Genomic DNA, 25,354 nt, shown 5'->3' on the forward strand with positions numbered 1-25,354 from the left:
TCGTTTCTCATGCCACGTGATCACGCCAGCCGATGGCAGCAAATATTCAGAGTATAGGACACGTGTTCTAGTCACCCAATAGCAAGATCACTGTTACGTAGTGCGAACACACACTATAGCTACAAGAAAAGCTAAGCTTTCACATACAATATTGGTTTGGAAGACTAATAAGCTTCAAGAGAAGCCAAGCTTTTACACGTAATATTGATTTTTTTTGTGGTATACTTTAAGATACATCACACAAATTTGTCAGTAAATTTAAAATAATGATATAAGTGACTGGTCTTCTGAGCTTGACATTCTTGTAAGTGGCTGGTTGTCAAAGTGTTCAGTTTTAAACGCTCATCCCACTTTCTCAAGGCAATTAATGCTTGACTGCTAATAACTTAGAAATAAAATAAAATCAGAAAACTGAAACTAATAAAATATCTTTGCCCGCTGTAATTATGTGAAGAATTTTCATTCACTTGATAGCTGCCGGCCACAGAAATCTGTTGTGTTTTCACTTGATGTGGGAGATGTAAACAAAGAGGAAACAGTGAAATCACTTAACGCAAACACGGGTCACAAGAAGACGAACCCCCAACCCACTACAACTCGGCACATGGGCGAATCTGGCAGCTAGGATGTGCGAGAAATAGTCTCTCTTTAGCATCTGGCTGCTTGCTGCTACTGCCGATACAGCTAACAGCCACACTTCAAGAGGCGGGAAGCGGGAGAAGGTATTGCTCATACGCAAGGCAACTGTGCATGCGCACGAGTCCACTGACAACTTGCCTTTCTCGAGCAAGTGCTCTACCACTGAGCTACCCAAGCATGTCTCATGCCCCGTCCTCTCAGCTTTACTTCCGCCAGTACTTTGTCTCCTACTTTCCAAACTTCACAGAAGCTCTCCTACGAACCTGCAGAACTAGCACTCCTGGAAGAAAGGATATTGCGGAGACATGGCTTAGCCACAGCGTGGGGGATGTTTCCAGAATGAGATTTTCACTCTGCAGCGGAGTGTGCGCTGATATGAAACTTCCTGGCAGATTAAAACTGTGTGCCGGACCAAGACTCAAACTTGGGACCTTTGCCTTTTACTGGCAATTGCTCTATCATCTGAGCTACGAAAGGACGACTCATGCCCCATCCTCACAGCTTTACTTCCGCCAGTACCTCATCTCCTACTTTCCAAACTTCACAGAAGCTCTCCTGTCTCTGCAATATCCTTTCTTTCAGGAGTGCTAGTTCTGCAATGTTCGCAGGAGAGCTTCTGTGAAGTTTGGAAGGTAAGAGACTAGGTACTGGCGGAATTAAAGCTGTGAGGACGGGGTATGAGTCGTGCTTGGGTAGCTCAGTTGGTAGAGCACTTGCCCGTGAAAGGCAAAGGTCCCGAGTTCGAGTCTCGGTCCGGCACACAGTTTTAATCTGCCAGGAAGTTTCATATCAACGCACACACCGTTGTAGAGTGAAAATTTCATTCTGGTTACAGGTTTGTTTGACCCATGGGAAAGTGGTACAATGATGCTGAAGAAACTGAACTGACAGTAATCGGATCACACAGCATCCGAATGAGTACGCCGTATTTCGTAATATTCAACAGATTATCAACTTTAAAATTGAACTGTCCACACCACAGTATCATTCCTTCATCAATTGAGATGATTTAACTTTGATGAAACGTTTCTTTAAATTTTTTGAAAAATAATCAATTACGAATTGCACTTTGAAAAGCCAGTTGGCATCATCCAGTTTATTGTTGTTTTCGTAAAAATGTAAAAACGATAATATTAGTCTGAATCGGTTGTGGGACATCGTTTTGCGAAATATCGGTTTGTGTATCGATGGATTCGATTACCAATAATCATCGATCCCTGCTTTTTTTTTTTTTTTTTTTTTTTTTTTTACAGTTGCCATAAGGGTAGCAAGCCCAAACAATTTTCTAAGTTTGGGTCCCGTAACGTCGACAAATTTGGCATGTTTTTTTAAACCCAGTTTCCTTCTATTGCTATTTTGACTGTAGTAGTAGTTGGTCTCGTTGCTAATATATTCAAATCGATCGTTCCCAATATATAATTCTACGATATCCTTGACGCTCTGTGTATCTTTCGGACAAGACGTCCGCACATTCATCGTAAATCATCGTATCGTCTCTTTCGTCAGTCATGATGAAAGGGCACAAAACAAAAATATTGATGACGTGTGCAACTTATTGTTACCTGAACAAAACCCCAACAGAATGCAAAAGATAAATGCTGTCGCCGGCCACTGCACGATACCACAGTCTAATATAACAGTCGCGACACTTCGCCTCGATTTTGTTGCCTACAGCGCCAGCAGCGCCCCAAGCGGCTGGTAGGTTACACTGTGAGTTCGGCGCGATCGTGAAGGAGAATAGTGGTTGTTTATTTTGATTTTTACAATGGCTTTTACTGGCGGGAGCGTTTGTAGCGCAATAAATTGCACCAACAACAGAAAGAACCAAAGCTGTCTTTTTTTAGGTTTCCTAAGGATCCTGAGAGGTATAACCATCATGTTACTAAACTGTATCGTCAGGATTCACTTGCAAACTATATGTGTATAAATGATGAATGTTTCGTTTTAGGAGCAGAAAATGGCTTGTTAATAGCAGGCGAGAAGACCTCATGAAGAAAGACCCAGTGTACCTGTATAGTAATATTAGGTTTTGTTCGCTACATTTCGAACAAAACCAGTTCATGAACGCAGACAACAACAAACTCGTGTGGAATGCAGTACCCACCCTGTTTGACATTCCAAATAAGCCACCTCAGCTGACGATGAAGAGGAAACTGCCACAAAGATTCGACAGTCAATCTAAAGCAGTAAAACAGTCCTATGACACAGAAGCAGCTGGTTCAGCTCACCATGTATCAGTGCCAGATTCGTGTGAATCGTCAACACAGACCTGCTTTGACGATGAAGTGGTTAGATTAAGTGCAGCTGTTCGTGTCTTGCAAAAGCGTGTGAAGTGTCAGAATGTGCAAATCGCTAGACTTCGAGCGAAACTATTACGGGACAAGGAAAGTGCCTACAGACAGCGACAGAAATTGTATCAGAAGGAGCAAGTGAACAAGGACAAACGAATGTTAAAGACTATAGGATCCCGATATTTAAAAAAAGATGCCCTTGACTTGTTGTTAAGCCAGATTAGCATGCCATTGAAAGAGAAACGTGCTGCAAGATGGAAAGACGAAAATAAGCTGTTTGCTCTAAATTTACTATATTACAGCACTCAGGCATACAGGTTTTTATCAGAATGTTTTATGCTTCCATCAGTGCGTACACTACAAAGGTATATGGAAGGCATACAAATAAAATGTGGGATAAGTGACAATATATTCCATCTTTTAAAGCAAAAGGTGCAACATTTTTCTGATAATGATAAACTTGTGAATATGTCATTGGATGAAATGTCGCTAATGGCAAATTTGACATATGACAGCACTTCTGACACTGTTATTGGTTTTGAGGACTTGGGGTTTACACGCACAGCTAAAATTGCCAACAGTGTGTTGGTGATAATGATTAATGGCATTTTTTCATGTTTCAAACAACCATTGCTTTACTGTTTTTGTAAAGGAACAGTGGGACCTATTCATTTGACTGCTATATTTTATGAAGTAGTCAAAAGACTTAAGGAAATTGGCTTGGTTGTGAAGACCTGTGTGACTGATCAGGGTTCAAATTTTGTGGACTGGAGAAAGAGACTGGTAATTACACAAGACAATCCAAGTTTGGTATATGAGGAGCAGAAGATCTATTTCTTCTATGACACCCCACATTTGTTTAAGAGCATCAGAAACAACCTATTTAGGTATGACATAATTCATACATCAAATGATGGTTTGGTTGGTACTGCTTCTTGGAAGGACATTTCTCAGCTCTATTCAAATGACTTGCACAGGAAATACAAGTTAGCTCCCAAGCTGACTAAAAAAGCTGTCGAACTGCCAGCTTTTTCAAAAATGAAAGTGGGTACTGCAGTTCGTGTGTTAAGCCATACAGTGGCAGCTGGTATTGACACACTTGTGTTTTGTGGTAGTATGCCATTATCTGCAACTGGCACTTCAGACTTTTGTCAGAAAGTTAATGACATTTTTGATATCTTTAATACATACAGTGTGAAAGGGCCTGTGCATCTAAGGAACTGTATTAGGAGTGATTCAGAGCATCTGGATGTTCTACATGTGATGAAGCCATGGATTCACTCTTGGAAATTTGTAGGCTCTGATGGAAAAGATTACTCCCTGAGGATAAAATGTGTAAAGGGGCTTCTAAGCAATATATGTGCTTTGGAAATGCTTGCTGCCGAGGTACTGACTGGAACAAAATTGTACTTATTCTCACGTAAAATTAACCAAGACACATTGGAAAACTTTTTTTCAACTATAAGGCAGAGAGGTGGTTTTTGCAGCAACCCATCTCCAAGGCAGTTTTGTGCTGCATTTAACAACTGTACACTAAGCAAACTGATAAATTCTTCTAATGTGGCAAGCAGTAATTGTGAAGGAATTGACTGGGGTCAGGCAATACTGGACATGAAATCTGCTCAAACATTAAAGGTCTCACAGTTGTTATGCAGTAGTGATACAAGTTCTGCAACAAAGCTACCAAATGTGGAAGTTCCAGCAGACCTTGGAGAACAAAACAGTATGAGATATGTGTTTGGTTACATCTTGAAGAAACTTTTTTCTTTACATAATTGTGTCAAGTGCAGGAATCTACTTGTAAACAACAGCCAGGACTTAGATGCAAATGACAAATTTTATTGCCATTTCAAAAGTTACGAAGACAATTTTGGAAGCTTGGTTATTTGCAGTGAAAATATTTGTTTATTTTTTAGGGATTGTGAAAATCAGATGGCTTTAGTTTTTGATGAACATTCTCACAAGAAAAACTGTGGTGAATTATATGTGAACTTGTTGATGGCTGTCCCAAGTTTTCCTCCTGGATGTTGTGAAGAAACTAAGCTGCTGTTAATCAAGTTATTTGTTAAAGTGAGACTCGTTTACAGGCTGAAATATTAGAATTAAGACGTAGTTTCTAACAACAAGAAAGCAAATAAGAAACTGGAGAAGTTGGCTCATTTGGGCTGCTGATTTCTTTGGTATGTATTTCGTTCACTTCTGTTGTTAGTCACTTAATTTCCCTTGCTTCTTTCGTGTGATGACATTATTTTGTCAGCACCTTCTTCACTGACAGATTGTTTGAAAATTATACAAATATTTGGTTTTTCGTGAAATGTAGTGTAATCAGCTCATTATAGTGTTTTCAGCATATTCTTCCCACTATTTGGCAGTTGCTTGTCCCACTTAGAATAATAAAAAGATGAAGGTCGTACTTGTGGCAACAGGCGAAAATGACAAACAAACGCAGTAGGCCTACAGAACGATAAACGAGCTGTCGATCGTTTTTGCAAGTAGAGGTACATGTCTGTGCTTCTGACATGTGAATCTGTGTGTTTATATTCTTTTGATATGAACGTGGTAAGCTGCAATTCTGTCCAATGTCACAAGTGTTTCTTCACGAATGTGTTGTAGCTTGCCACTCTATTCATGATTTTTGTCCGTGCTGGCGCTTATTTTAGAATCATTTTTAGAAACATATATGCCTTCTGATACCACACAAACCCTTGGAGGCAAGAAAATAACTCAAATAATGCGGAAATTACGTAGGAAATGGATGTAAACAAACATTATGCTTACGACGCGTCTGACGTTCACCTTACCTACCGCTTGGAGCGCTAGTGTCGCTCCATCTGTCAAACGGCAACAACTTTTACAGCAGTGAGTGTCGCGACTGTTATATTAGACTGTGACGATACTATGTTCACGACACCACTGCTGTGTTGCTGGCCAATGAGCGATACTATCTATGTACACGACACCACCGCGTTGTCGCCTGGTGTTGATCGCTATTTCGCGAAAGACACCACTGCGGTGTCGCCGGACAGCAGAGTGTCAATATCAGTATTCTTAAAATCAAAACAGTTTCTGACAAATGCACCAACTCTTCCTTCCTCCGTGTTTCCTCTACAGAAGTAAGACGCTACCTTGAATCCTGCAACATTTAACATCTCTAAAAGTTCTTTATAGTTACCACATCAGGGATGTGGTGAACTTTCAGACACCACCACATTTGATGCACCTAATGGAAATTTGAACCAAGGACCTCTCGTTCCGCAGCTGTTCACGCTAACCACGGGACCACGGCGCTCCTCGCCTCACATTGCCCTTAATGTTGCCTATCTTACGCATGGACGACCCAGTTTGTATATTTTGCTTATTTTTTCATAGTTCCACACAACTTCTTCCTGTTTTCTCGATTGATCTGTGTTCAGTTTTTCAAGGCCTATCCACTGTGTCAACTTATAACTAAATCTGAGGGGGGTGCGATGGAGATGTTCCCTTGTGAGTAGTGTTGAATCAAGAGCCTGAACATAGTGTCTTCACTATCCCAAGTGAACTTATGTCTCTCTCTCAGTCTCTCTCTCTCTCTCTTCATTAAGTATTATTTGAAGATTTATCTCAGTTACATGTCTATGAGTAAACAGAATTTCATAGACAATTGTTCAGGTTTATCGTGAATTAAGAATATTTGTTCATTGCATTCATGGGCTGTTTTGTAGAAATGGAGTCGAATATATGATCGGTAGAAAGGCTGATTGCAGCATACCAGGGGCAATCGTCACTGTTTAATACAGAAGATCCTTTGTACCATAATAAGGAAAGGCAGTAATAATGTTTCTTTAAACTATTTTTAGGCTTTTGCATCGATAGTCGCACAGTTATTATATGTCTTAAAAGTTCACTGAAATTGTAAGTGTGAGCACAAAGTGAATAATCTATTTACATAAAATAACTAACTTTTCATCAGCATGCAAGAAAAGATATGACGGAAGTGGTGAAGAAAGAAGTAGTAGTAGTAGTAGTAGTAGTAGTAGTAGTAGTATTTCCTGGGATCACAGTGGTAGAATGCAAAACGAAGTTTTCGTCTTTAAGATCACACTGTGGCGTACTGTAGAGGAGAATTCTTGCAATCGAAAAAAAAGAGGTGCTGGTGCAGCTCTATAAGCCAAATGTCTGATGGCTTCCACTTCACCATTTTTTAAAAGATCACATCGTTCGAGGTCACACCTCAACAAACATACCTGACAGTCGTTAGTATATATAGATTTTATTTCTTACATTATCGCTCTTATATTAGCAAAATATGGCTAATATTTATATGACTAATATTTATTACCAGTATGTTGATATATCCTGGTGTACTTACTGTTTATTAGTTTTCAAACCTAATATGTTTGGACTAGATATGTGCAATGTAGTGTTGCTGTGTTTACTTGTATTTGATTATGGGCTTGAATTGACCAGGGTTGATTGGACTGGCTTGAGGAATAATTATATTATTTAAACTGAGACACATTTTTCAACACGTTTGCTGTGCAGTTGTATTTCCTGTGTGCAGTGAATACTTTTCTCATTTATTTATAATATACCTTCTGCAAGATGTCAATGAGGGGAAAATTTTTCAGGTTATTGATGTTTCATCTGGCAGCTCTCGTACAATACCCGCTCGATTGTAATCTTTATAAAATAACCACTTCAGATTTCTTCCACTGTAAAGTATTAGTCAGTAACCAATTCAACAAATGTAATTCTTGTAGATTTACAAATTTTTCAATTTTAATTTTTGAAAATAAACAAATCTTAAGTTGAGAGGAAGCTTATGAGATTAAGAGTTTATGAACTTTTACAAAAATTTAGCATATGTATTCATCTTTTGGTACATTAAGAAAGTATTCTTGTCAGTGAAAAATTGCCTAATTGTTTAAAATAAAATCTGTCACTGACAGGCAACGAGAGGAGCAGACATATGATTGCTGTGTTGAAATTGGGCAGAATACAATTAGCTCATTTCATTCATCCTATTTGTGGAATACAAAACATTCCTTTTCTCTAAAAGCTCTCCAATTTTAAAATTATTTACTCAGTCCTTACATATGCAATGAATATTTGTAGCTTGTAGTAAATGCTGTATACCAACTCAAGATGAATAAATTAAAATTTTTTGTTATGCTTTACTGGATTACTTATGAGGTTAAATGCTAACTGCGCTAAATAGTGTATGCTGTTGCTAAGAATTGTCAGTTATTGGCAGCACGAATTATATGGACAATGTTAGTACTACTTGAACATATGTGCACCTCAAATGTAACTGCAATTGAATATGCTGTGAAATTGATTTTCCAGATTATTACGTCATATTGCTGTGACCCTTTAGTGTGTGAGGTTGTAGACCACCTCGACCACAATTAAGTTGAAATTAACACCAGCAATAACTTTGAGGAAGATTTTTGTTGATATGAAGTGCAGTTACAGCTATAAACATTATAATTTCAGATAGAATCACAGTCAACAATTGCATTTCATGACAGTACCTGTTGTACAGGTACATGATGAAAGACCCCCAGGATATCGTAAAGTTAAAATTTATTAAAAACAAAAAATGAAACCCCAATCGACCAAAAGCATTGGCAAAGACGGTAATTATGAATGCACTGTAAGGCTCAGACAAATGAAAAAACCATCATTCATTTTTTGTTTATAATTTTGTTCCTCACTTTCTTGTATGTAGAAGTTCTGTTAAGAAGTGCCTTTCAGAGAATGATGGGCTAGGAGTGTTTTGTATCATACAAGTTTCAAGATAAATAAAAAAATTGACACCAGTATCAAATGAAGCGAAACCAAGTGAGGAGGATTTTCTTAATTATGACACACACTGGTGTACTTGGATTCTGCTGCCTACAATTTGAATGTAAGAGTAGTAACCTGAAAGCCTAAAAATTCATATACACGCAGAACATATCTAATAACGCTATTGTATTATCTCTTTTTAAATGTTTCTCATATGCATACATTATTTATTTATTTTACAACACAGCTGTCGACCTGTGTGCCAGGACTTCAGGGCACCGGTTGTGAGTAGGGTTTGGTAACTATTGTTATATGAGGTTTGACTGAAAAGTAATGCCTCCACCTTCGTAACTCTTCAACAGTTGGCAGCATTGGTATGCAGCAGATACTGGATTGTTCCGTAGCCTCTTCTCTACAGCTCCAGTTGGTGGGAAGCCTTAGCATTGAACAGTTGTGTTGTTACAGTGTAATGTATGGAACCCTGCGCAGACGGTCGGTCAGTGTAATTTAAGCAATGTTCAGTCACTGAATTCTTGACAGCAGAAGGTGTCACCCCATACGAGATTCATCAGAGAATGAAAGCAGTTTATGGTGATTGTGAGTACTGTGCGTTGCTGGGAGAGTAAGTTTGAAGATGTTGAGGGGCGAACATCTGACCTGCGTGACAAACAGTGGGTTGGACATCCTGTGACAGCAACCACCGAGTTTCACATGCAAAATGTTGGCGAATTGATTCAGGGCGATCGTCGTATCGCTCAGAGAGAAATTACAAGCACAATCGGCATTTCACAAGAACATGTGGGTCACATTATTGTTTTGCTTGGCTATCGGAAGATCTCTGCACGATGGGTACCCTGGATGCTGACTCCTGAAATGAAAGCGCAGAGACTTGAAATTTGAATATCCTCCATATAGTCCAGATTTACCATTGCCCGACTTCCATATGTTCCCAATTATGAAAGACCATCTGCGGGGACATCATTATGCTTCTGATGAAGACATTGAGAGAACTGCGAGATGGTGGTTGCGGAAACAGAGTGTCGACTTTTCCCGTGACGGCTTCAGAAAACTTGCTCATCGTTGGCAGAAATGTATCCAATTGGCTGGTGATTATGTGGAAAAGTGAATATTGATAATTAAAGATCACATTGTAAGGGCTACCCAACTAACGAAGGCAGAGGCTTACTTCTCATTCAAACCTCTTAGTAAGAAATTTCAATGATACTGTTATTAGTCATAAAAACTAACTGTCGGTATTTTCTGTTTACACGAATCATGACTGGGAGCAAGTAAAGCAAAAATTGAGGAAAGTAATAACAATTGGATGCAGACTACGTAAAATTATCCATAGTAAGCTATTTTGTTCAGCGTAGCAAAGGTAGGACGGCTATGCAAGTTGCTTGCATGGTTGCACTTGGTAGCGCCTCATTTGATGTAGATAGAAACCTTTTTCTCATTATTCCCTTCCTTGAATTTTATTTGCGAAAAAATTACAGGAATTTTGCAGTGTGATATACATTGAGAATAAAACATAAAAAATTGCAAAACAATGGTTTGCACATCATAATAGACATGAAACAGGCCTTGACATCGGGTAAATTACAATAGTCAGGTGTAATAATTAGCATATGAAATTTTTAACATTTTTGTGAAATTTTATTTTTTGCCTATTCATATAACATGGCTGAAAAATATATGCCCATTGTTGACAGCTATAGCGAAAACGCAATCGGCCTAGATGGCGTAGAATTGCGTGATCTAACAATTGAAGTTCGGGCGCCATGCCCATGCATGCCTACTGCGGAAGTAGTAAGTAGTTCAGAGATGAGAGTGTCGCAAGTGTGACAAATGATAGCGACGCTCTACAGCAGAATAAGCTTGACGACACAATGTTTACAATTGACGAGACAATGTCACGCATCTCCCACAGCGACATGCCGCTCATGAATGAAAACACTGGAAGGCGATTCCAATTGAATTTTGACAACATGTTAGGAACACCGCTTGGTCACAACACAAACATTAATTTGGAAAGTACAGCTGACAGCAACCACAGTAGTACAACTGATGCACTGCTATGGCAGTTATTATCTAACATAAACACGAAATTAGATAGTATCAATACAAATTTAAGTTATATGATGCGAGATATGAATATGGTAACACAGCAACAAAACACTGTTACACAAGATCAAAATACAATGAAACAAAAACAAGTATTCAAGGATTTGCGAGACACCATCTCACAGAAGTTCTTTGACATAGCCAAAAATTTTCGCACTGAAATCGACGAAAAATTGAATGAAATGAAAAAGCAAGTAAAGTATGAAGAAAATACGATCCGCAATCTTTTAGAAGAAAATAGCTTACCGGATCTCGAAATATGCACGTAAATAATACACAGGCTACAGTGAATAAACCAAAACCTATCGGTATTTATCCACAAATTGTCGCGAGTCCCACAGCAGCTATCAGTGACACTTGTATGGTGCAAAATGTAAACATACCCACAACTCCAACACCTGAACAAGTACCAACTAAAGTACAGGTTGTACAATGACAACACAAATACAACCGAAAATGCCTCATGCCATTTTTGCAGACGAAGGTTTGCTGAAACATCGACAGCCTCCTACATTCACTACCGAAGGTAAACGAATGAATCCAGCAATATATATCAGTGCCTTTTATGTATTTCCACGCAAGTGGACGGAAGCACAGAGAAACAGATTTGTCGTGGGATATACATAAGGTGACTGACGTTCTTTTATGAGTAACTGAAGTGGCCGAACGTCGCAGCACTTCATCGATTTTGAACGAGCTTTCCTCGACAAACACTGGTCTGAGGCAGCGCAAGGAAGACTCAGACGCGAGGTTTTCAACCCCACTCCATTGAATGGCAAATACTGTACTCTACGTGGATACTTTGAAAAATACCTGAACAAGACACGCTACTGGACGAACCCAATATCACAGGTAGCCGTTATTTTGAAAAGTCGTTTACCATCGCACATTAGAGAAAAATTAGTCACAACGCCAGAGGACGACACTGAATATTTTCTATCGACTTAATCCATGATGAAAGACTTGTAGCCAATAGAGCAACAGAGAATCAGCGCAACAACAAATAAAGGTTACGTAAATCAGTCAATAAAACGTCATCCCAACACACAACAAAGACGGTACGCACAACAACAAAGTTACACGCCCGGAGGTAACGAGTACGGTAACCACACCATGCAACTAACTGAAATTACTCCACATAATGAATTACGTCACACTACGCCGTCGGAAAACACCAACCGGTCGTAGTTAAAACCCAGGCAATTGACCTCTCTGGGAGTGGGGGCGAAGCAAAACTACAAACCTGTTTTATAACATCTGACAAACAAAGTGACATCAAGGATGATTTGTATCAACATGAATCAGATGCAGTAGATAAAATCCGGGAAGAACAAATACAAGCAATCATTGCAGTGAAAATATTTAATATTGACACACAGTTAATTTAAGATACAGGTTCAACTACCAACCTAATGTCAAATGCATTTTTCTGTTAATTGAAGAAGAGAGGCAATGTCTCAATATTTCCTGTCCAAAACTGCAAGGTGTACAGGTAGCAAGACTAAATTGGGTGAACATCAGGCATTTATTCCATTACAAATTTTACATTTTACAGTGAAGTGCAATTTTCTTTTAATTGACAAATTTAAAGTTAATTCTCTTATTGCCATGGACACATTTAGAACACACAGAGCACATATTGACATAGGTAATGGTAAATTCCACTTGCATGTAAAGGATCAGATTTTTTTCTATTGATTTAGAAAAACACCTGATGAAAGTAACAAAAACAAACCAGAGTCAAATGTAATAGTACAATATTCCTTTCCAGCTGTATATTTCCCAAACAAGTTTGATACTGAACAAGAAGCAAACACTGAGGTTAGTTACAAAATGGTAGAGCAGAAACTAAGTGAATCACAGATACTAAATGATATGCAATGACAAGAACTTTCTAACTTGATATTTAAGTATGCAAATGTTTTCAGTAGGGAGCCAGGAGTAATCAAAGACTATGAATATAGATTTGAAGTTAATCCAGATGAAACATTTTATGTAATGTTATATGCTATTCCATGGGCAACACAAAATGCAGTAACGGAAGAGATCAATCATATGATTAAATGGGGAATTATACAACCTTCATTTTCACCCTATTGTAGTCCCATAATACCTGTAAGCAAACAAAATGGTTCTGTAAGATTAGTTCTGAACGCTAGAGGTATCAATAAGATTATAGTGCCAGTACGCATAAGACCAGACAATTTAGATGAACAGCTTCTAAAGGTTTACACTAGAAAAAAATTTAGAAATTCTATCTATTGTCTGTAAACCAACATGGCTTTCGCAAAGGAATGAGTACAGCGTCAGCCATCACCCAATCCATTCAAAATATTGTAACAGGGCTAGATAGGAACAACAGTACAATAGGAATAAACTTGGACCTATCAAAGGCATTTGATACTGTCCAACATGATATCCTGCTAGACAAATTAGAATATGTCGGTATACGAGAAGTGGTAAAAAAAGTGGTTTCAGTCATATCTCCATAATAGGAAACAGGACGTAGAAATTGCAACAACAAACAGTAAAAACCAAAGTATTGTTTACAGACTGGATATTCAGACTGTGCCAATTGCGGTACCGCAGGGGACTGTTCTAGGACCTCTCCTATTTCTTCTTTACGTAAACGATATCAAGATTCCAGTAAATGGTACTCACATAACCCTGTTTGCGGATGACACAAACATTGTAGTAACTGACATAAACCGGGTATTGCCAACATCTGCAACCAGAGCTATAGAATATCTGCAAAATTGGTTTGAAATGAGCAAATTAACCATAAATATCTCTAAAACTAATTATATCCATTACAGGGAAACAAAGTCACACCCTGATCTGGATCTCAGAATACTAAATGAAGAAATTGTGAGAGTTGCTATCACAAAATTCTTAGGTGCACATAGAGACGAAAATTTAGACTGGAAATACCACATCCTGTATCTCCCTCGTAAGTTAGGCTCTGCTTGCTTTGCATTATGTGTTATTAGCATTTTATGTAGAAGGGAATGTAGCAGAACTGTTTACTTTGCTAATATAGGCCTACATTCTGCTATTACCTATGGCCTCACCTTCTGGGGTCATAGTAAGGAAAATCTCAAAACCATCTTCACTCTACAAAAACGAGCTGTTAGGATAATTACCAACAGTTCAAGGCTGACTCCTTCAAAGCAATTATTTCAGCAGCTAAATATTCTGCCCCTACCGTGCTTCTATATACAAAAAAGCGTAATTAATGTAAAAAGAAATATTGACAATTTCCACTCCAACTCTGATCTACATACTTACAACACAAGAAAGTGCAATGACATTCTTATTAAAAGAGTTAACAAGGCTTTGGTGCTGAGACAAACATGCAAGGAAGTAGATTGTATAACAAACTACTGGTAAAGATAAAAGAAATGAAAAAAATGTCTTCATTTAAAGAAGAAGTATTCAAATTTTTAATGACCAACTGCTGTTATAGTGTAAACGAATACCTGGAATAGCCTCATACAAAACAATTAGATTTAAATAGTAATTTTTATCTTACTGTTGCTATGATCCAAAAAATATGTACAAAAGTGTTAGAATTATTATGTGTTATATCTAAATATCAACTGTGTATTCCATGTAAAGAGTCTTCCTCATAGATTTATGTAATTAATCAAAGTTGTACATGCTATTTTAATGCGGTCTGATTTCATTTTAATGACAAGATTCTACATACTTAGGAAAAACATGGATGTCCAAAAAGTCATTGTGGTGTAGTTGCTTTTCTAGTCATTACCAATGTATAGCACTTACTACAAAGGCATGGTAAACATTTGATAATACTTACTGAATTACTGCATACAGCAATAACTGATATTTAAATTTGCAGCTATGACTGTATTCCTTTGAACAGCTATTGGAAATTTTTCAGACACAAACATAAAAGGTTGGGCCTTCTTCACTATTCATACTACATAATTACAGAAAAAGTGGAGTACATACAGAAAAGCTTTCGTTGGTATGAGATGATACATGCAAATGGAGAAAAGGTAAATAAGACTACCTGACATGTGAAATTCAGTAATACAAAATGAAATCCAGCTGCTGAACTTTATTTATATTGTAAGATGCTAATTACATACAATTACATTAACAAAATGTTCACTTTATTTAACTGACAAAGCCTATTAAAAACCAGGAAATAATTTTTTCAATAGTGTTTCCTACATTTTTGAAGTGGCTTCCAAATTTTTTAGCACAGAACATACATTTTAATTTAATATGTATTGCTCTGGACCATGTTTGTTAAGGCATAATCTTGTTAACATTGACAGTCTGTTTGCCTAGAATCATCTGTTAATATTTTTTTAAAAAATTCACTGGCAGCACTTTCAGCTGAACACACACACAAAAGGGTTTAACTATTACAAGCTTTCACAGTCAGTGGTTCCTCCTGCTGGCAGAAGAGGTGAAAGGGAAGGAAGAGGGGTGAAGGAAAAGGACTGGAGAGGCTTACGGTATGGGGTACAGTTCAGAAAAGTCGGCCAGAACCATGGGACAGGGGAGAGTTACTGAACGGGATCAGAAGGAAAGAGACTGTTGGTGACTGCACCAGATGAGTGTATTCCCCAACAATATCTTTCCTTGTCATCCTGTCCAGTTAGTCTCCCCTGACCCTATGTCTAGGTTGACTTTTCTGAACTACTCTCTTCCCTAAACCACTCCAGTTCGTTTCCTTCATCGCCCTTCCTTCCCTTTCAACTCTTCTGCCAGAAGAAGGAGCCACTGGCTCCAAAATTTTTTAATAATTCAATCTTTGTGTGTGTGTGTGTGTGTGTGTGTGTGTGTGTGCGCGCGCGCGCGTGTGTGTGTCGTAGATTCAATAATTCTTTGGACCATCCATTTAAATTAGACTACATAATTATAAATATAAGCATTATCTAAAATTATCATACATTTAAAGCTCATGTAAGGATTTTTTTCAACTTTCAGATCTTAACTTCATAAATGGCAGATCAAACCTACAAGGAATTGTATGCAAGAAAATAAGTGGGTTCAAAATTTGTCAACATTTCTACGTTTGTTAAATGTGTAAGATATTTCGAGCTGTACCACCTTTGGTCGAAGTACCTAGTGAAACAAAATGATGCACACAGTTATCAAAAAGCCACGCAAACCAGTTACTTTTTCAGTTCACTGAAGACTATTCTAAGATAGTCTGAGTCCATGGCTGAATGATCAGCATGGCTGACTGCAATGAGGGGGACCCAGGTTCAAATCCCAGTACTGCCAGGGATTTTTTTCTTGATGGAAGGACTAATACGGGGTGCACTCTGGCTCATGAGGCCAAAAGTTTTTGACCACCTAAATCACAAATATGGATTTGTGGTAAAACAGGGATTTTGTCCCATTCTGATAACAAAACAAACATAGCAGAGGTTGAAAACACCAATTCCATTGTAAAGTTCCCTTTATTTTTCAGTGGTTAAAACTGACCAGTTTTGAGCTTTTACATGCCCATCATCAGGTGTTATTCTGAAAATAAACATGAGACTGGAGCTAAAATTAGTATAAAAAATAATAATAATAATAAAAATTAAAAAAAGTTTTAGAAAACGGTGTTCGGGCTAGGTGCAGTAAAATGTAAGTCAATGGTAAAGTGAATCCAGACAATACTACAGATGACTGCCTGGATAAATGAACACCAGAACACTTACACTTTGTGCTGTGGCCCTGAGCACCACAGTGGATGAGTACAGGAAGCCGTGTAACACCAGTGAGTGCAGAGCGCAGAGTTGCGTACACGAAGGGGGAAGCAAACTGGTAAACCAGAGTGGCAAAAGTACTGCCATCTGCTGATGGGAAGAATAACGTGGTGCCAATTAGCCCAGCCATTCACAATTTGAATTAGTGATTTACATTCAAAAGTAAAAAACATTACATAGAAAGTTACACAAAAATCATTAAAAGTATATAGGGACAGTACAGAACTGTAGTAAAACTAACTGGAAGCCAGTGACATGAAATTTATGTATGAACCGTAAAACAAAACGAAAATTTTTCCCTTTCCATGAGTGCCATGCAAGTTTTTAATTTAGGTGATACATATGGCAACGTGGAATAACATGCCAAAGTCATGCGTTAAAAGAACGTACACATGTGCCGCTCCTATTAAAAAGCAGCTCACTATTGAACAAAATGGAAGGTAGCAAAACCTCACAATCCACACTGTCAAGAACTACTCTGTCAATTAATAGCTAGCAGCAATAGCACTAAAGGGACACATTAAAAGTAGGGGCAATTCAAAACCTGCTAACTAAAAGCCGACGATTCAATGAGGCTTATATGAGATACGACCTCAGACAATTTTGTAATCATGAAAGACAGGCAAATTTTAATTTAGTGAGTACACAAATAATGACACACTATAATGCACTGTGGTCACAGGATAAAAAATTGATAGTATACAAACGTCTAGTAAAGGAGGACATATTACAGCTATGTTAAATAAACTGGGTGGACCATGCAGTTCTCACTATAGGAGATGGGTATAGGCTGTATAGTGGCTAAGCCTAATTAAGGGCCACCAAAGCAATGGCGAACACTGGTACAGTTAAAAAGTATACATGTGTAACATACAATAATCAGAAACCAGAAAGAGAAGGAAAGGAGGCTGGATGCTGCTTCAAAAAAGAAAAGGGAATGCGTGCTTAAGCAAAGTTTGCTCATTCAAAATGCACAGCAGATCATAGTTAATGCCGTGGATAATTTCTATTTCTTCTAAAATATTTAAAATAGGGCCCTTACGTTGAATATGTAGAATGCTGCGAGTCATGTTTATATCTGAAGCGGAATGATTAAGACCCTTCAGGTGGTTAGTGAGGGCACAGGTCCTGATACTCTCTGAACAATATTCTAAAGGAGCGGGCAATTTGGCCTATGTAGATGGAAGGACACACACTACACTGGATGTGATAGACGCCCGACTGTGTGTAGCGATTGTCTTCTCTGGTTTTATGGTGCTTCAATAGATGTCTGACCTTATGGGAGGTATAAAAGGTGGGTATAATCTGCTCTTTTCTAAGCCAGTTGCTGGTCCTATTGATAAAACACCTATGTGTGTAATTTTGCTAAAATAGTTTAGAGTTATCATTACTAGTAGATGATAGGATAGTCTGGTACCAATTGTAAGAAAAAAGTGAGCTTTACCATCATGTAATGTAATTTTCAATTCCAAAAATGGAAGTGTAAAGCCAGAGTGGTATTCCGTTGTACACTGAATCATGTTGAAAAAGTTGCAGCTGGGCATCACTCCCATTATACAAAAGTATGATGTCATCGATGTATCTTTTGTGACATACTACTCTTTGAAGGTATTGTGGGTGGGTTGAAAAAAAAAAAACTGGTGTTCAATGTGATTAATGTTAGCTGGCAATGGGGGTCCAATGTCTAAACCATCAGTTTGTCCGCATACGGTGTCTCTGAAGGCAAAGTAGTTATGGTCTAGAACAATTCTGAGCAAATGAAGGAATTCATTAATTTTTTGTGAATCTAGACAAGAGTACCGTTATATGTTGGATTCAATAATAGGAATCATTTCTTTAATGGGGATATTCATATACATGCCTATGAAGTCCAGACTTGCTAGATTTGTATCACTGGTTAGAGTCACATGTTTGAGGTATGTAATTAACTCCTCCCTATTCTTAATGGCATACTTACTGGGAAAACTTTACAATTCCTTAGCCCATAAGTAATCTAGGGCATTAGTAGAATTGGTAATTGGCCTTAAGGAAGTCTGACTTATGGAGCTTCATCACACCCTTGAAAGTGGGCGTTCTCGGATTCATCAATATCAAAGTGTTTTTAAGAAACTGCTTAAATAAAGCATCTATTGTTTGAGAGCCACTTTAATTTCTGCCATGAACTTAGCTGTGGGGTTAAATGTGGGTTTAAATGAGTATGTTTTATATTTTCAGTATAACTCCTGATGACAGACATGTTAAGAGCCTGAAACCGGTCATGTTTTAATTACTGAAAAATAAAAAGAACCTTAAACTGAAGTAGTATTTTCAATCTCTGCTATAATGCTCAGTTGCGGATGTTCCTCCAGCAGTATTGTTTGAAATATAAACATGTAAAAACTAAGTGCCTCTGTTATGTATATGACTGGTTGTCCATACAGAAAGGTGCTGATGAGTATCCACAACAGTGATGTGCCTTTACCTAAGATGGATCCATTTGAATAGGCCTCATTACTTCAGCTGTCTGTGTAGCAATCAATTTGAATTTGTTTGCAGTACATTGCGTGCATCTAGTAGTGTGTTTGTATAACTGAGGAGGTTCATCTCACATTAGGTAGTAATGGGACGAAACAGGAGATTAGAATTGAAAAACAAGCTGTAATTGTAGCTATGCATCAGAAAGGCTATTCCAGTACAACAATAACAATAAAAGTTGGTGTAGCACAATCTACAGTGGTGTATACAGTGCAGCATTTCCAGCAAACTTGTGCCAGTTAAAATGTTTTGCTTTCTGGACAACCTTGAGCACCATAATACAGGGAAGACCAGTTCATATATGTACAGAGGAAATGTCGGAGGACTTTTACTGCATCTGAAATTCATGGAGAAGTAAATGGTATGTAAGCAGCTCCGATATCCATCGCAACAGTGCAATGCCATCTTTGTAAACAAATTTTAAAGAGGTCATATTTATTTATTTTTATGTATTCTGTTTTTATCATCCACTTCGTGTAGATTGAACCCATTAGTGAGTTACACTTATACTGTTGGGGAGAATTTGGTATTTGATTTGTGTGTCCACCACATATGATTAACTTTTCAAGTGGTTTACCATTCAAATGTTGTTCTGTTACTTCATGGATTAATACTGTTGAGGTATCCTTTATGTTGTGCTGCATCTTGGCAGACTAGTTACACTCTTTCTGTGTGGTATGATGTAGATGGTCTGGGTGTGCCTTCTAATGGGTATATTTAGTACAGGGTGGCCACCTTAACATTTTTCGGTCCATCCCCTAGTTGAACATGAAGCCTTAATGCCAGTGACATTTGCTGCCGCTGGTTGCACAAGTTGTGCAGAGATTGGTGTAAGCTGTTGTCCTCCATAGTTGTACCTTTTTGTGACATTACCTAGTAGTATACATTGGTTCCATACAGGTATTCCATGGTTTGTTTTTGACATAAGTATTATCTTCACATACCCTGGCGATATTTGACTGTATTCGATATAGGGTGTGTGGATAGGTCATACATATTTTTGTGATCTTGTGTTTTTGTTGTTGACTACTTTGTCTGGATAGGATTAGGGGATTATTTACACATTAATAGGTACAATACGATTTTTCATTGGTACCCAATTCTTTGATTAACATTGTATACGTATGATATTTTTCACCTTTGATATTACTGACAATGTATAATATGATCCACAAATACTGTACACTGATAACACATTATGACCACTGCCCACTGCAATGTTGGATGCCACCTGGAGGCATTGCACGCATTTGATGCTGTAACAAAATTATATTAGTGAGCAGACATGGACCGGGGATCACCATAGCGAAGACATGGGCTGCAAATGGGGAAATTCATTGAGATAAGTGACTGACAAAGAGCAGATTATTACGCAGAGCCTGTGAGTGAGTAACTCACAAACAGCAAAGCTGGTCAAACGTTCATGTGCTACTGTTGTGCTCATATAGAGAAAGATAGAAGAACAGAGAAACTACCATTAGGTGCTAAATGGCTGGATGTCCGAGACTCTTCACAGAACGTGGGGTTCAGAGGTTTGTCTGCTCTGTAAAGTGGGATAGATGATGATCTGTGGCATCTCTGCCAAAACAGCAGAATGCTGGTGCATGCACAAGTGTTTCAGAGCACACAGTTCATCGTACATTGTTGAACATGGAGCTCCACTGCAGGTCACCCCTACGTGTTCACGTGTTGACCCAATGACATTGTCAATGGCAATGGGAGCATCAGGATTCAACCACTAATCAATGGAAACATGTCAGCTCTTCAAGTGAATCACAGTTTTGTTCACTAGGTCGATTGTCATCTCCACAAATACCATCATCAAGGTGAATGATGGCTCGAAACGTGCAGCCCGCCACGGACGCAGTCTGGTGGGAGCAGTATTATGCTGTGGAAGACATTATTCTGTGCTTGTGTGGGATCTGTGGTAGTAATTGAAGACACGCTGACAGCTGCAAACCAACTGCATTCCTTCACGCTTTGTGTCTTCCCTGACAGTGATGTCATCTTTCAGCTGTATAACTGTTCATGTCTCGAAGCCGGCGGCCTGTTATTTACATGAATTAAATGACCTGTGCATAGACATCTAATGCCACAAACCTACCAACAAACTATCACCCCTGACATGCAGAATCAGTGCTGCATTTTGTTCCAAAGCTGGACAAACAAGCTATTAAGCAGGTGGTCATTATGTTTTGTCTCATCATTGTATGTTACATGGATGTATATTAATAGTACCTGAAATTTACCCGAGTTAGATAGTTTATCTTTGTTTGATATTTGTTTTATGGCAGTACACAATATATGGATGTATTTACAAGTGAATGTTGTTCACACTGAATAGTTTCTTGTGGAGGGTTTCATACTCTCCCCATGTTATGATACAGGTAGTTTCCTATATTCGGTTTTTTGACACGTCTTGGACATTGATTTTAGGTGTATAACATAAGTATGCCCATCTACAGTTTGCACCTCAGCATTTTATACTTTGATATGACCTATATATGTGTATTTATATTGTCATTTTGACAGCGTACTTATACAAAAACTTAAATTTTGTTGAGGCCGTCCTGCAAGGGCTACTTTCTCACAGATGCATAGATGTTATTCATCCTGAACATTATCTTGGGTCCTGTATATTCTGTGTATGATATGACATACGTGGTTTTCTACATTTGGTCTCTTGACACGTTCTTGGACATTCATTTCACACACATGACATAAATATGCCTATATTCAGTTTTCAGCTTAGCATTCTATAACTTTAATGTGACAGACATATTTATAATGTCGTTCTGCTAGCTTTACTAATACTGATGCTAAGATATTGCTGATGTTGTCCTTGTGCAAGGACTACTTGCGCAGAGATGCATATTTCTCTGGCTTACTTATTTATGAAGTTAAATTCGCAGCTTCAGTACCTCGAACATGTCATTCATGCAGAAGGGGTTAAGCAAGACCCAAGACTAATACAAGCAATTGAGAATTTTCCAGTTCCTATTAATGTTAAAAAGTTGCAATCTTTTCTTGGTCTTGCTAACTATTACCGTAATTTCATCACTAAAGCACAGACAAATTTATTGAAGTAAGGTTCTGTCTTCATGTGGACAGAAGAGTGTGAAGTAGCTACGAGACAAATTAAGGATGTTTTGACCAGTCTGCCTTTGCTGATTTATCCAGATTTTGAGAAGCTCTCTATTCTTTCAATGATAATTTTGGATCATGCTACTGGAGCTGTCCTTAGTCGTAAGTATAATGGTAAGGAAACAACCAAAGATTATGCTTCTGTGCAAATGAACTGAACAGGAGTTGTTAGCCCTTGTTTCTGAATAAACTATTTAAAATGCTATTTGTACAGATGAAAATTTACTAAGGTCACTGATCACACTGCCCTTGTGTGGACATTGGACCTAAAGGTCCCAGCAGTTGCTTAACATGCTTGGCATTGAAACTTTCAGAATATGACTATGATGTAAGTCAAAAGCCAGGTCGTTTACATCAGAATGTTGATGTGCTAAGCCAGAAAGGTTGGTTGGTTGGTTGGTTTGGGGAAGGAGACCAGACAGCATGGTCATCGGTCTCATCGGATTGGGGAAGGAAGTCAGCCGCGCCCTTTCAGAGGAACCATCCCGGCATTTGCCTGGAGTGATTTTAGGGAAATCACGGAAAACCTAAATCAGGATGGCCGGACGCGGGATTGAACCGTCGTCCTTCCGAATGCGAGTCCAGTGTCTAACCACTGCGCCACCTCGCTCGGTTAAGCCAGAAAGTCAAGTTTATTCCACAGATGATGTTTTGATAGAAAAACTTAAAGAAGCACTGAAAAGAGATGTAGAATGTCACTGGTATGCTTTCCACTCTTTGTCACAGAGGACGGTATCTTATACTGCAAGACCCCACTGGGTAACAGAGTAGTAATACTTAAAGAGCCCCAAGAGCTTATCATGGTGCAATCTAATGACAGTTTTCAGGTGTACCATAACGGGCAACATGGCACAAATAGTAAGGTAGCTTCTCATTTCAGGTGGAAAGGTAAACAGACCAACATTCGGAAATATATACAGAATGGTCTGCCTTGTGCTCAGAGGGCACCATCACCAAGGACCAAAATCCCTTTACATACCCTCCCAGAAGTCACTAGACCATTTCAAAATGTTGCCTTTGATATTGTGGCCCCTTTCCACAAAACACACAGGATAACAAATATATCCTGTCCATCATCCTCCTCTTCTCCAGGTATCTAATACTGGTACCTCTTGCTGACATGACTGCAGAAACTGTCACATGTGCTTTTGTCGATCATTTAGTTCTCCCATATGGAAGTCTGGATGTTATTTTGACTGATCAAGGAGCTGATTTTATTTCTGCCTTGTTCATACAAATATGCAAATTCCTACAGACCAAAAAATGGCACACTACACCTTTTCATCCCAAAGCTAAAGGTTGTCTCAAACATGTCCACAAGACAATGATTCAAATGCTTTCCTGTTATGCAAATACATCGCATTACAATTCGGACTGATATTTTGTGTATTTAGCTTCAGCATACAGTAGTCGTATACATGAATCAACTGCGTATGCACCCTATGAGGCAGTTTCTGGAAGACCTATGAACTCTTAACTCGACAAGTTGCCACATGGCATTGATGTTGCCGAAGTGAAACAACTGTCCCGCTGAGGGCATCTGGAAACAGATTAAACCAAGCAAGTCCAAACATACTCAGTTGCAACACAGCAAAAAAGGAACTACGCCTCCCCAGTACAAATCCGGAGTTCTTGTTTTGCTCCAAAATTCTGTGGTTAAGAAAGGGAAACCTAAGAAATTCACACTTCAGTATGAGGGCCTCTGTCCTATTATATGGGTAACTTCTCCTGCGAATGCAGCAATCCAACTGTCTGAGCGCACTGTGATGTACATTTTTTCGATTGGTTAAAGCTGTACAATGTTCCAGCTGTGCCACCCCCTAAGGCACTGTGAAGTCCTCCTGCAAGTACTTCACAGCAAAGTGAGGACACTGAAGAATGTGAGAGGAAAAAAAGACAAGTTTTTGCTAGCATTCTAGAGGTATACTTTAAGAAACAAGCATTCTTATGCCCTGAGATCAAAGGACTCATTTTGTTTGGTGTATAGAGTAGATATTTACCTTGTCAGATTTGTGGTGGTGTTGAAAGCAACCTATCTCTAAGCATGAAGAGTAAGGGTTCTGAGATTGTTACTTTGTTTTTGTGATTCAGTTAAACATTTTTAATGTGGCATTTTGTATATGCAGAAGGAGAGTGTTGGGAAGATAGAGTTGTTTTCAGTTGACGTTAACTGCTGCTTCATTCTGTGATTGTGCTCAATAGGAAGCAGCTGCCCTATAGTAAGTCCACAGTGCCATAAAACAAATGATAGTGATATGTGTTAGTAACCAAAGCAGTGGTAATGGGTAATGTAAATGGGGAATAGAGATAACTGTTTAAGCAATGGACAGTCAAACAGCAAGGGTTATCAGAGTTTCATTATACTGATAGAGTTCAGTCGAGGAAAAGATGTGAAGGTTTTACCAGAATTACACTAACAGGACTTGAAGGAAACCAGTAAAAATACACTGGATTGGAATAAGGAGCACACTAATGCACTGTGCTGAGTACTGAGCAATTTATGTTGCACTCAGTAAAATTTTGTGCATAGGGAAAGACAGGTTTTCAAAGACCTACTTGCACTACTACAGATCAAGTTTATCTGTTGACTGATTATAGCGTGACACAAAGAATAACTCAAACTCTGCAGTACTGATTATTGTACAACCTTAAGAAAAGGTAGCTGTTTGAACCTGTAATAAAGTGCCTCTCAAGTGCTTACTGAAGATGAACTCTACATAAGGACATGCATATTCTGTTAAGGTTTCACTTAAGTACTCACCTACACATGAAAACTGTGTGTTGACCACCACCAAAGGCTTTACTGGAGTTCGTTCCTCTCTTGCAGTGGTTAGGAACGTGCAAGAGACTGATTTTAATTGTGTGGTAAGCTATTGAAGTGTATTGTAGCAAAACAGAAATCTTCATGTCTTTCATCCATAAACTGATGTACATGTAGCCATCTTACAACAGAGTTGATTACTTGCTTTCAGAAAGTGCATTATATAGTTAAGGGAGCACGCATGTTCGTAACAATTAGAAAGGGACAGAACAGCTATCCAAAAAATGACCATTGAGAATGAATCAAATAGAACAACTGCACTCATCTGAACCAGTTAGGAAACAGATTATGAAACACTAATTGAAAAGAAACAA

The 25,354-nt window shown here is 38.4% G+C and overlaps 1 non-coding gene across 1 annotated transcript; it reads left to right on the forward strand.

Annotated features, from left to right (window-relative positions):
- The first annotated feature begins 1,324 nt into the window (after positions 1–1,324).
- Positions 1,325–1,399, forward strand: Trnas-uga (transfer RNA serine (anticodon UGA)). Its single transcript has one exon. It is a non-coding gene; the product is annotated as a tRNA-Ser (tRNA).
- Positions 1,400–25,354: the final 23,955 nt, after the last annotated feature.

This window comes from Schistocerca serialis, chromosome 2 (assembly GCF_023864345.2).
Source record: "Schistocerca serialis cubense isolate TAMUIC-IGC-003099 chromosome 2, iqSchSeri2.2, whole genome shotgun sequence".
NCBI lineage: Eukaryota > Metazoa > Arthropoda > Insecta > Orthoptera > Acrididae > Schistocerca > Schistocerca serialis.